Raw genomic sequence first — 14170 nt, 5'->3', positions numbered from 1 at the left:
CAAACATAATATGTATGTTTAATAAGGAAAACAAGGAGGACCCAGGGAATTATAGACCAATGAACTTAACTTCAATGCCTGGAAAGATACGGAAACAAATGATTAAACAACCAATTTGTAAACACCTAGAAGATAACAGGATTATAAGGAACAGCAAGTATGGATTTGTCAAGAACAAATTATGCCAAACCAACCTTTTTTGACAAGGTTATTGGCCTGGGGAGTGGGTGGGGAGGAATCAATAAAAGTGACATATCTTGATTTCAGTAAGGTTTTTGACGCAGTCCCATATGACTTTGTCATAAGCAAACTAGAGAAATGCAGTCAGATGAAATTACTGTGCAGCAGATGCACCTCTGTTTAAAAGACTATACTCAAAGAGTAGGTATCAATGGTTTGCTCTCAAACTGGGAGAGTATCTAGTGGGATTTCACAGGGGCCCGTCCTGGGTCTGGTACTATTCAATATTTTCATTAATGACTTGGATAATGGAATGGAGAGTATGCTTATAAAATTTACTGATAATACCAAGCTGGGAGGAGTTGCAAGCACTTTGGAAGACAAGATTAGAATTCAAAATTACTTCAACAAATTGGAGAACTGGTCTGAGTACTATGCTTAGGAAGGAAAAAACAAATGCACAACTACATAATGGGGACAACTGATTAGGCAGTAGTAATGCTGAAAAGGATTGGTGGTTTAAAGCGGATCACAAACTGAATATAAGACAACAATATGATTCAGTTGCAAAAAAAGTTAATAAAATGCTGGGATGTATTAACAGAAATTTTGTACGTGAGACAAGGGAAGACAAGAAGTAAAGGGCATAATCTGCAGCAAGGGAGATTTAGGTTTGATATTAGGAAAAACTTTCCAATTGTAAGGATAGTTAAGCTCTGGAATAGGATTCCAAGGGAATCCCCGTCATTGGAGATTTTCAAGAACAGGCTGGACAAACACCTGTCAGGGATGGTCTAAGTTTACTTGGTCCTGCCTCAGTGAAGGGGGCTGGACTTGATGACTTCTCGAGGTCCCTTCCAGCCCTATATTTCTATGGGCTTGTCTACACTACCGCGCAGGGTTGATCTAAGATACACAACTTCAGCTATGTGAATAGCATAGCTGAAGTCGATGTACTTAGATTTACTTACTTCATACTTAGATCTACTTATCTTCACTGCGGTAAATCGACAGCTGATGCTCTCCCGTTGACTCCGCTTGCGCTTCTTGTTCTGGTGAAGTAACCTACTCAATGGGAGAGCACCCAGCAGTCAATTTATTGTGTCTATAGTAGACGCGATAAATTGACCCTTGCTGGATTGATCGCTGCCCGCTGATCCGGCCGGTAGTATAGACAATCCCCAAGATTCAGTTTTTCTGGAGCACAGTTGGAACCAATGGGGCTCCAGGCTGAAGCAAATACTTGCAAAACTAGGATGTAGACATTTGCATATTTTCCTCACTTAATATTCATACCATCATTTAGGGGTAAATATTCAAAACCAGTGACCTATATTGTGCTAAGAAAACCTGTATATGTAGCAGTAGTATGTGCAAAACTGCATTAGGGCTCACAAAGTGAGTAACGGTATGGGCAAATGGCATTAGTGTTCACAATGATTAGTCAATGTTCAGGTTTCCTTGCCTGTACAAATGTGGATTTTGCATGCACAACCAGTGTACACAGCTTATGAGAACAGTTCTAAAAAAGTATTCCAGAATTAGGCCTTGTAGTACATATGATTAAGGCTATGATTTTGAACAGAAATTTTAATAAATATCATGGCCAAGGTACAGGAGAACATGATAAGTCACAGAAAGGTCACTAAATAAGGTAGCATTCAGTACATCAACATACACAAGAGTATAGTGGGGGTGCTGAAAAGTGAGGTCCAGGGGTGGGCAGTTTTAGCAAGTAAACTCAACCTGCACTCACCCTACAGTGGTGGTTCCTGTTCTGCTCCAGGTGTTGTGACTTGGTGCACAGGGTCACAGCTCTACTCAGGTTTGGCTCGTCTGCCCCTCCGTAGATGGAAGCAGAGGGGTGGATAGGCCAAACCTGAGAAGCATTGCCACCCTGTGCACCATGTCGCAATGTCACTCAATTTGGGGGCTAATCAAATGTGTTTTTACAGCCATTTCCAAGATTTCACAGACTTTGTTCAAACTCATGATTTCCATCACCACCCAGACCTCCGTGACAAAATAGTAGCCCTACATGCGACCTATAGCACATTGAACTCTTTCAAGTCAAAATGACTTGATTAGATCTGTTTATTTAGTATTGTACAGTGAATGCTAGAATGCTTCATGAGCATCTGTTCATGAAAAAAGCAGAGAGTAGTTGAATAACAAATATGATGAATAAACCAAGTCAGTTAAAGATAATAGATAGAAATGTAAGGGAAAAAAAGCCTCCATGTCTCCCAAAATAAAACAAGTTTCTTTAGATACTTCAAATTAAAGTGGTAGATTCTAGCTTAAAGATTCAAAGTGGTAGATTCAAATGTCAGAACATTTGCTTGAAATGATAGTCTTAGAGGAGCTTGACCTGCAACTTACATGCTACTATTCCATTGCCAGTCCAGCCCCATAATTCACCACAGGAGAGTGACAGCTTCACCTATAAAGTGATGTCTTCACCTCACTAAAGTTTTCTGGATTAGTCTCCCTGAAAATGCTAGCTAAGCTAAGCATATCATATCACTGCTCAGGACAGCAGCAGTGATGTTTGTGGAACCGTTCACTGTCTCAGGGCTAATCTCCGAGATAATTTAGATTAACCTTACAGGTCTCTGGAAACCACATTCCCCATGATGGACTATCCTTGCTATATCCATTTTTGATCTTAAAGGTTTAACCCAAGCTGACATCACAATGCTAGATCAAAAACTTTAAACACAACTATATAAAAATCTTTCCAATTGGACTTCTCCTTTTGCTTTAAACAGTTTTCATTTCATGGCAGAAAACATAATATCTACTGTGAATAATTCTACTCAGAGAAAGCAGGACATCATCTTGTGTTTACCTTTCCACAAGATAGATAACTGTGGCAAATAGATGCTATGTATCAAAGACCTGTCCCTTCTCATGTTTGGGACCGTTTTGAAATTGAGTAGTGAGGATAGGAATGGGAGGGTGTGCTTTGTTAGGCTAGTAGAGATACCATCAATGAAAATCTGCAAAGCCTGGATGTGTATCAAGGACAGAGGTGAAAGTAAGCCTGTCCAGTCTGGTATGGCATACCGGCAAGAGCCAGTATGCTGTGCCAGACTGGACCGACTTCTCCAGTGGTGATTTAAAGGGCCCAGGGCTCCAGCCACTGCGGGGAGGGCCCAGGGCTCCAGCCACTGCGGGGAGCCCCAGGCCATTTAAATTACCACCAGAGATCTGGCAGCCAGGCTCAGGCAGGGATTTAAAGGTCCCGGAGTTCCGGCCCCTGAAGGGAGCCCCGGGCCCTTTAAAGCGCTGCCTGAGCCCCGCTGCCGGAGCACCGGTGGGGATTTAAAGGGCCATGGGCTCCCCACAGTGGCTGGAGCCCCGGACCCTTTAAATTGCCTCCGAAGCTCTGCTGCCGCTACCCCAGCCCTAGCCCAAGCCCTGCCGCCTTGGGGGAAGTGGCATAAGGGCTCCCGCAGTGATTTCAAGGGCCTGGAGCTCTGCGGCGGCTGGAGCCCCAGGTCCTTTAATTCACCCCAGAGCCCCGGGGCTCCCAACCACTTCTGCAGCTGGTAGCTCCAGGGTGATTTAAAGGCCCTGGGGCTCCCAGCCGCAGCCGGAGCCCAAGAGCCTTTAAATATTGAAAGTCCACGCCTCTTCCCGTTGAGGCCACGCCTCTTCCTGTTGAGGTCACACCCCACTCAGGACTCCGGCATACCCATAAGTCCTTTAAGTTACTTTCACCCCAATCAAAGATTGGGGAACAAAACAGCTCTTAACCTATTGGTGAAAGTATTAATGGCTATAATAAAGATTTGAATATATAAGCACATGCCCAAAGGCCACAAGATGCTTAGAGATAAATTAACTAAAAATGTAATTTATCCAACAAGTCAGCTTGCATGAGCATATAGGGACAAAATCAGGAAGGCCAAGGCAAAGGATGAGCTACAGCTGGCAAGAAATGTTAGAGACAACAAAAAGAGGTTCTTCAAATGTCAGACAAAAAAGAAAGATGGTGTGGGTCCACTGCTCTATGGAGATGATGAGCTGGTAATAGAAGATTGTAGGAAGACAGAGCTGCTTAATGCATACTTTGCTTCAGTCTTACAAAAAATAACATGTGACCAGACAACTAGTGAAGTTACCATAGACAATAAAGGAGAAGAGATGAGATCTGGATAAGTAAAGAACACATCAGAGATCTTCTGACCAAGGGGCTGGATGCTATTTACCTGAGGGTGCTGAAGGAATTAGCTGAAGAAATCTCGGTGCTACTGGCAATAATCTTTACAGATTCATGGATGACAGGAGAGGTCCCAGCAGACTGGAAGAGGGCTAACAGTGACTATCTTTAAAATGGGGGAAAAGGAGGATTCGGGGAACTATGGAGCAATCAGCCTGACTTCGATGAATGGGACCCTACTAGAGCAATGTATAAAAAACATCCAATTTGCGAGTACCTGGAGGATTATGGGGTAATTACTAGCAGCCAGCATGGATTTACCAAGAACAAATCATGCCAAACCATCTTGGTTTCCTTCTTTGACAGAGTAACTGATTTAGTGGATAGCGGAATGCAGTGGACATAATATACTTGGACTTTAGCAAGACTTTTGACACAGTCCACATGATATTCTGATAAGTGAGCTGGAGAAATGTGGGCTTGACAGAACTACCATTAAGTGGATACATAATTGGTTAAACAACCACAAATAAAGAGTAACTATTAATGGAATGATGTTGGATTGGAGGGAGGTCTCAAGTGGGGTTCCACAGGGATCTGTTCTGGGTCTGGTGTTGTTTAACATCTTTATTAATTATTTGGATATAGGCACAGAGACCATACTGATCAAGATTGCAAATGACACAAAGATAGGCGGAATTGCCAAAACTTTGGAGGATAGAGCTAAAATTCGGAGGGATCTTGATAAATTGGGGAACAGAGTTATAGAAAACAAAATGAAATTCAACAGACAAATGTAAGATATTGCACTTAGGAAAGAAAAAACAAATGCACAGATACAGAATGGGGGAAAATTGGCATGGCACCAGTACTGCTGAGAAGGATCTGGAAGTTGTGGTGGATCACAACCTCAACATGAGCCAGCAATGCGATGCTGTTGCAAAAAAAGCAAATGCAATTTTAGGTTGCATTAACAAAGGCATAGCATGCAAGTCACGGGAGGTGACAGTACTGCTCTACTCGGCACTGGTTAGGCCTCAGCTGGAGTATTGTGTTCAATTTTGGTCACCACTATATAGAAAGGATGTAGAGAAACTGGAAAGGATCCAGAGGCAAGCGACAAAGATGATCAAAGGGATGGAATGCAAGCCATATGAACAAAGGCTGGAGGAACTGACTATGTTTAGTTTGCAAAAGAGGAGATGGGGGTATGATAGCAGTCTTCAGACACTTGAAAGGCTGCCATAAAAAATATGGAGAAATGTTGTTCTCTTGCCACAGAGGGCAGGACAAGAGGCAATGAGTTCAAACTACAACATAGCAGATTAGCATTAAATCTCAGGAAAAACTTCCTAACTGTAAGAACAGTAGGACAATGGAACTGACTGCCTCTGGAGGTCGTGGAAGCTTCTTCACTGGAGGTTTTCAAAAGGAGGCTGGATAACCATCTGTCTTGGATGGTTTAGACACAACAAATCCTGCATCTTGGCAGGGGGTTAGACTAGATGACCCTTGCAGTCCCTGCTAGCCCTATGGTTCTAATATACATCCTAAAACAGGAGATAAACACTAATAATACAATATAAGACCTCAATAAAAAGAACCAACTAAAAATTAAAACAAAAAGCTTTGCGTTTAGTCTGGAAAGATGCTACTCTGCTGGGATGCAATGGTATGTCAAGGAGTGGAGCTTTGCCACAGCAGAACAGCAGCACAGAAACCATGCATGGGTTTCAAGCGCACTTTCCATATCTTGGGCATCCAATGCATCCCAGATCTTTCACCAAGCACTTGTTTTTACTTACTCCCCTAGGCAGATGGGCACTCATGTTACTGTCTAGTTATCTGGTAAATCACTTGATTCCCACACTACCAATTAGACTGACCACCCACCTACCTTCCTCTCCCAGGATCCCAGCCTCATGCTGATCAATACAAGATCTCTGATCAATAAACTCTTCACCATCCATGATCTTATTGCTGATGAGTCACCTAACCTGATCTACATCACACAAGGAAGCTGACTGAGAGTGCAGAACCAGTGTTAGCTCATCTCCTCTCTCCAGATATTCTATTTACCAAAGACCCATTTTCAGACAGGACAAAACTGGGGGTAGAGTAATCCTTCTATTGCCCTCTGGGGTCAAATACAGGAAAAGTGCACTTGAATCAAAACATGTTAAGTATCTCCACTTAATCTGTGAGCCCAGAGACAAACTCGTCTAGGTATATGCTAGTCCACTCTATTTGGGGGATGGGAAAGAGTACGACCACTCTCCCTTTCTTTATGGCTAGATGGGTGAGGGTCCAAAATATTTTTTTCTGTTACAACTTTGGGTCACAGTATGAAAAAAATTGAGCTTTACTGTGGTAATCTGTAAAACCCCACACAACAAAAGATTCCCAGGTTCTTGGCATGGACAACAGCGTCAACCCTACCAGTCTCAAATCCTGGGAAATAAAATGGATTAAGTTTGCAAAAATATATGAATGATTATGTAATAGTAAAACTATGAAGGTGAAAAAAGCAGGTTGACAATCATACTATGCAATGAACTGTGGGACTTTTTACCTCCATGCTGCATTTCAAGTGCTAGCATCAGTGACGGGGTATAAAAGCAGCTGCAATGCAATGGTGCAAAGAGTCAAATGTCTTATGATTTATGTACAAGATAGTAGCTGACATAACATTGCAGCCCATAACTGTCAAAGAGGCACCAGCCTTCTTTGAAAAACTTTTTTAGTTTCCATGTTGATCATGCTCTGGGGAGCAGTTGTGTGATTTTTCTCTAGTTGCTATGATTTCACAAGGATACAGTTTGCTTTCAAAGACATGTTTTCTAGACTCAAAGAATACAGCAAAGATCTCAATAAAAAATAAATTTAACTCTATGGTAGAAAAGTTAGATCTGAAAAAAATTACAAAAATGTTTACAAATTCATTTATTCTGCTTCAACATGGAATTCAAAGTGAAGCGGAAGATGATCAAAGGGAAAAGTTATCCAGAACTTGAATCTTGATGCAGTACTGGTCCAGTTTTAGTGCTAGCCAAAGTCACCAGCTGGAGTTTAACCTGGTATAAGGGAATCACTGGGTAGCATTGAATCAGCATAAGCATCTACTGGTGTACTGGGAGCATGTCAAAAAGGACATGTTGCCAGAGCGTATTGCATTTTGGTAATCCCCATCTGCCACAATGGCTGCTTACTTGGGGACCATTTTAGGCAGCCATAAATTGGATCATTTCTGACTTCCTACCCTAAGGTCTCACAGACAGTGTAGCCTAGCTGGAAACAAGGATCAAGGCCTAAGTCTACTTGTGGTAGGAAGTGATTTTTCCATGAGAGTCAAGCCAGGGGAGAGATGAGAAGTGTTCCAATAGAATAGTGTTTCTGTGCCCAATTAGTGGGGTTCTTCAACAAACAATACAGAGTGATACAGAAGATCTCAAAATGGCCCTTAATCCTTCCCACCATCCTTTGTTCCTCAACATCTTACTTCTTGTGATAGATCTTAGGGGGAAAGTGACCTGCAGCCAGGTTCTTGGGTTGCTGTGACAATACAAAGCAGCTGGAAAGAAGCCCTAAAGGAACAGCTGAAGATTCCCCCAAATAGGCTGCTTTAAGTGAGATCAGGATCAGGGGAGCAGAAAGGTGGCTTAGAGGGTACACTCAGCACAGGTGAAGTTCTGACCCAGTGTTGGATACTATCTTCAGGGGAAAGGATGGAACCAACTAATCACTCTCTCTCCAACATTCAGTGATTTCAAAGGACAGCCTGAAAATTCCTCTTCCCCTCTTCAGGCTATTTAGGTGACCTGCTCCCCTATTCAGGCAGAGTGGGACTCACTAACCACTTCAGTCATCTGCTTATTCAAAGTTAAAAGTCACTTCAGAGCTTGTGTGTCATACTGCTGCACAGTACTGTGAAAGCACGGAACACAGAAAACCAATCCGTCTGTCTAGTTATACAAAAATCAATCTAAATTAGACTCATCTCTCTATAGCTCAATCTGGTATGGCAAATGTTATGTCTTGATGTCTGCATATTCTCATAGCACAGATATCTGACCTTCCCTGCATAACCATCCCACTGGTACAAGTGACCTTGGAACCATTCCCCTCACCTTGACTGTAGCTGGGCTCAGATTTCAACTAAAGTTGTAGTTTTTGTTTTAGGATCAGTGGTGGGAGCCAGTTATGGCAGAGAAATGCTTGGGTTTCAAATGGTGTGATTCATGTGAGAATAAAATGTCACTGTCAGGGAGGATTGCCAACTCTCAGTTTTTTTTGTGCAAGTTTTGCAATATTTGGTGCTTTTTTTCCCTCAAAGGTCCAGCTGCTGGAACCAAAAGATTACATGAGACTCTCCACTTTCTTTCAAATAAAAAGTAAGTTTCTAGCCCTCATAAGTTATGAAGAAAACCTTAAAAGCATGACCCAAGTGCACCCTAAAGGCTCCGAAACTAGAAAGAAAATAAAAAAGAGCCCACAAGGTATTATGTTTTTTTAAAAAAACTCATGATTTTTAAGCCTGTCATGATTTTTCTGGTTGGCAATACTGAACAAGGCACTTTCCCTTGGGGGTCTGATGCCAGCTATAGCCCTTGGACCCTTTAAGAGCAGGCATTCTGGGAAGCATAGTTTTCCAGGAGGGACAGAGTCTAGAGGTAACATGATCAAGGAATTAGAGGGCTTTGGGGTCTATAAAAGAGGTAGACTGCTCTTAGTATGTGGAGACAATGGACTAATTGGGAGACTGAAAAAGACTTGTAGGAGATGCTGGAGAAGGGCTTTCCACAGTGGACTTGGGAAAAGGGCCATGGGGACCCACAAAGTTGCTAGCTGAAGCCAAAAGGACTTGGGCTATAAAGGTATTAGGACCAGCATGAATAATGTCAGCTGTCAGGACCAGAGGTTTCAGACCTCATAATATCAATATGTACAGCATGGGGGCCAGCCAGCTGTGGTTACCTGGAGATATTTCAAGAGCCCTCTTTATTCTTTCCAGTCTTTTTGGAGCTCTTCTCCCAAATCCCTTTTTCACTGTAGGTCTCTACTGTCTAATTATGATATCACAGAGGGATATTGATGGGGTGCCAGAATACTTGCGATGTGCTTATTACTAGAGAGTAGAACCATTTAAATGTCTATTCAAAATCCTTGCTCTAGAAAACAACATATTTTGAAATTAAAAATATAAAACAAACAGAAATTAAATACAAAGAGCTTTGTATAAAAATAGATTGCCTTGGGTTTGAAGGGAATAACGATACATTACTTTTCACACATGGTTAGTCATTTTGCACTTTAAATGGCATCATATGGGCAGAGCTAAGTTTCACAGCCAAAAGAAAGCCATTGGTATTCCCTATAAATCAGGTTTATCTTTCCTTCCCTCTTCACTGAATTTGAACCAGATGCCATGAAGGACTAACAGAATATTTTAATTTTTCCAACAGGGAAAAATAAAAGAAATGTATAAAAAACATACCTTGCATAACGAGAGGGAACAGATAAAGCTGTATGGACAACCAACCATGTCAAACAAAACCAGAAGTTACTTGTCTTCCTACTAATATTGAGACCAACAAGACAGGTAAACAAACTCTCCAGGATCACAGAGGTAGTTAAGTAGAATAAAATTCAGTATAAATTTTCCTAAAGCCATGGAAGTAACATCAGTAAATGAAGTCCATTAACTCAGTGTTAAAATGTAGGTAGGATTTTCAGTGGAGAAAGAGAGATTAGAATATTAACAAAAGTAAGAGAGGTCTTTATCATTCTTGCTTCTTGCCTGTGATGGGGCTCTTTGATGCCTTCCTGTACCTGAAAAAGGAAGAGAGAAAATAAAAGTTGCCTAGATACGTTGTATAAGTGTGGTACAATTTAATCCATCTCTATTCACACCTGGACATGATGGGCCAAATTAATTGCTAGCTTTAACAGGCACAACTTCATTGACATCAATGGAGTTCTACCGGCTTAAAAGAGAAGTGAATCTGGCTGGTGTATAAATCTGTGTGCGCACAATGGGCATCGTTTTGCTTCATTTGTTAAAACTTACTGTTTCTAACAAGTCAAATGTCTGCTAGGCATTTACCAGACAAAGATAATAGATGTGTTCCCTAAAGAGTTTACAGTCTACATATATGATGAAGCAAGTAAGAGCATCAAACAGTGGGACAGGCAAAAGGAATGAGTGGAATAGATGATTAAGGTTACATTGATAACATTGTGTGACTAATGAGCTTAATTATGAGCATACCCTGGTAGGTTTAACTAGTTACATGCTGTAATAATATTACCCGGTGTGCTATGCCTCAAAGTCTTTCTGGGAGTGCCCCCTCCAACATGCTAGGCCCTTAAGGCCTCCACTTTTTGCAAGGACAAGCCCCGTAGCTCTAATACTCTGAGATTGGGCCTTCTGAATTCAGTACCCAGTTTTCTCACTGTGGCTCTCCAGCAGGTCCAAATGAGCTTAGCCCCCCTGGCAGAGACTTTACCCCTTTAGGGAACAATGCAACCAAGAGGTATTTGCAGTGAGGCAGTTAGTAGTCAACTGGGATGCAAATATGCAAGAACCCTTACTTTAATATGGAAAAGCAAAACTCAACAGAACCTTTATGTTAGCAGTATCACCTGCCCCTCTTTTCCAAAGCCTCCTGGATTTCATCTCTCTCTGTCTCTTTGCTCTGGGCAGCATGTATCGTAGTCTCCTCACACCTAGTCCTTTGTCTCCAGTTGCAGTCCCGTTATGTTCAGGTTCTGCTTCCCTTGGCTCCCTTAACTATGTTAAGTTAATAACCAGTTTCTGATCCTTCATTTGATCTCTGAGGCAATTTCATTTATATGTAGACAGTTCTTGATAGTTCATTGATACCAACCCAGACATGCCAATATGACACCCTTATAGACCTGTTGCAGAGGAGCAATTAACTCCTTCACAGCCAGTGGGCAACAACACAAAGTGAGTAGGGAAATTGAGACACATGTTTTTCACAAAAATAGTACAAAAATGTCCACACACATCCTTGTATATAAAAAAATCCCCAGCACATTTCCAGTTAAGGGGAAAAAAATAAAATAAAGAGAATTATCTAGTCTTGAAATCAAAAGTAACCTGATAACCCATAATCAGTTTTTATAAACTGGGGAATAAAGAGAGCACTCTAGCTTCATGTTGTGGGAAGGGCTTATGTCACAAAATGGATAACCCTCCATTTTGAATCTTAAATTAAACATAGCCCTAACACAGAGCAAGTAAGTTCTAAAACAGAACACAAGTAGAGAAGGAAAGAAAAGAAAAAGAAGAAAGAGAAATAAACATGGTCTTGGATCCAGACTACCTCCCTACCAAAGAAGAAAATAAGTAGTACAGCATAGAGAAGACAAAGAAATAAGCCAGTTTTGTGAGGCAGAGAGCATTTCAGGCCTTTTCTATTCTCTGCCTCAGTACTCCTTAACATCAAGAAGGATATACACACCTGGATCTTATTCATCATTGATAGGCTTACAATGAATGTTGGTTTGAGTGCTCTTTGACAAGAGGAGTTCATGGAAATTAAGATTTTTCTCTCATTCAATGCTCATTGATCTTAAGCATTACCAAAATCAGACTTCCTACCTAATCAGCATAGAGCAAAGAAGCTTGCGAGTTTTGCTGCTGGTCTCTGAGGCTACATGAGGTTAACTAATTGAATGAAACGATGGCACCCCAAAATGAATCCTCTTTGGGTTTTACCAATTTTGATAAAGAGGCAGCCCTGACTATCTTGCCATATCTCCTAACTGGTTTTGCTGACATGGGAAAACCAAGGCAGAGGCATATGGTTTGATCTGGCCACCTGCTTCTTCTCTGGGTAGTCTGTGGTTAGTGGCTTAATTCCTGCAAAAGGAATGTTTTTCTTTTGGGTCTGAGCTGACCCGCAGAACAAAGTCCCTATAAACTTTGTTATATGAGGGCTTTCTTTCTTATTTTCTTCAATCTGGGAAGTAGAAACCTGTAGTCTGTTTCTGTAATACAACCTTTTGAAAGGTTTCCCTGACAGCAGACATACGATCATCGCAGAATCTGTCCCTGCAGGGATGTCTTTGTGTTCCCCTTGCAGATCACCCAGGAAAGCTAGGCAACCAGGAGCCTGAGAATAGTGGAACCATGGTCTAGCTGGAATAGAAATTGGGAAGTTATCAGCCAGGCTTGTTGTTCTCTATCTTATCTAGTACTTCCTTCAGTGCTGAAAAATGACAGAAGGTAGCCAGGCTGCTTGAGACAGTAAAAACACTGCATTGTGCCCTCCTTCAAACCCTTGAATGAATCCTTGATGAGTCAGCTAGAATTGCTCTGGACTCTCAGGCCCTGCTTCCATCCCCCACCTCCAACACAGCTGTAGCTTAAAGTCACAAGCTAGCGCTGAGGGTACGGAAGATAACTTTGTTTTGCCCAGATTCTTAAGAGAGATGATAAATGAGAACAATGTAAATTAAAGTAAACCTGAGGTATACCGGAGGAAATCCTCAGATGACTTGGATGTTAATGGATGCAAATAAAACTGCTAATACAGCTCCACATACCATATTCATTTACCTGTCAGTTCTGTAATCACATCATTCTCACTGATGTACTTATTGACGGAAATGTTATTTATGGCCATATTTAGTCAGAAACTTAAACAGGCAATAAAATGAACAGAGATGAAAACCAAGTTGAACATTTGACCCATTCAGAAACAAATCAGTAAAATAAATATCTTCACCAAGGGCTACATTTTTTTCAGAAGGACAGACCTCCCTTGAAGCATGTACAGTTTGCACTTGCAAGTCTATTGCAAGCACAAACCTACTCTACTGATACAAAATCCATTTTGCAGTTGCAAAAATAAGGCGAAACATACAATTCCTGCCACGTGTGATATATACTTCAATTACAGTACATCTTATCTGATAGCACACAACAGAACATAACCCATTATAACTTGACACAGAAAGATGTGGGCCATAGCAACATAAGTGACCAATTTTAGAATAATTATTCATGCCACTTTTTACCAGTGGGTAGTAAATAGCTACAGATAGTTATGTTAATGTTGTCTGTGGGGAGAAGAGGATGAAGCTAAATTGTTCACCAATATCACCATATATCAAGCTAAACAGTTATTGTTCTGTTATTTTGTGCTATTGTGGTTTCCAAGGTATTTTGTTTCATTGTGTATTGGATTCAGTTACATACAGTGGGAAAACGTATACCACTGAGCAGCCACCAGGATTACATGGAATGATGTGACAGCAATTTCTTTATCTACAAAAGCAATGAGAGGTGGTCTCTCAAACTAACTGGTTACTGAGTAATGCTTACGGGAACACACAGATCTCTCTTCACGCCTGCCCTGTGTGGCATATGACAAACAGTAGTGAGCTATTAGCAGTTATTGACATTTGTCAACTCTGGGTTGTGTAGCAGGAAAACGGAAATGGCAGCAATCATGCCCAATTTAGTTTCTCGTGATGTCAGGGCTTCATGGACCCTCATACTCACATCAAGAAGCACCCAGAAAAGGTTTACAGATGTGCAGAAGGCAGTCAGCTATGACAGTGATGTTGCCAATGTTGCACATGGATCAACTAACGATTAAGATATCAAAAGCGATCACTGTAGCTTACTGACAGCTGGCTCAATTGTTTGCACCTGTTTCCCCCTGCATTACACATATGTCTGGAATGGATTACTCTGGCTTGTACTAGACACATTTCACCTTTCCACACCATGATGTACTCCAGCAACATCTCTGCTGAAGATCATGCAACCCTCTTTAGTATGGGGGC

The 14170-nt window shown here is 41.4% G+C and overlaps 2 long non-coding RNA genes across 4 annotated transcripts in view; one reads left to right on the top strand and one right to left on the bottom strand.

Annotated features, from left to right (window-relative positions):
• Positions 1–14170, top strand: part of LOC123364693 — an 85072-nt gene that overhangs the window by 7304 nt on the left and 63598 nt on the right. Inside the window, exon 1 of one of the 3 annotated variants that reach the window (XR_006577228.1) lies at positions 9817–9947. The exons of the other annotated variants lie outside the window; for them this stretch is intronic. This is a non-coding gene — a long non-coding RNA (uncharacterized LOC123364693). Of the gene's footprint in view, positions 1–9816; positions 9948–14170 lie in introns of those variants that run through there. 3 annotated transcript variants of the gene reach the window in all.
• The window catches only part of LOC123364694, an 88185-nt gene continuing 86429 nt past the window's right edge, over positions 12415–14170 (bottom strand). The window contains exon 4 of the long non-coding RNA XR_006577230.1: positions 12415–12515. This is a non-coding gene — a long non-coding RNA (uncharacterized LOC123364694). The remainder of the gene's footprint in view (positions 12516–14170) is intronic.

Source organism: Mauremys mutica, chromosome 2 (genome assembly GCF_020497125.1).
Source record: "Mauremys mutica isolate MM-2020 ecotype Southern chromosome 2, ASM2049712v1, whole genome shotgun sequence".
In the NCBI taxonomy this organism is placed as follows: Eukaryota; Metazoa; Chordata; order Testudines; family Geoemydidae; genus Mauremys; species Mauremys mutica.
The sequence above is the reverse complement of the archived record's forward strand: the minus strand, read 5'-3'. Positions and strand labels throughout refer to the sequence as shown.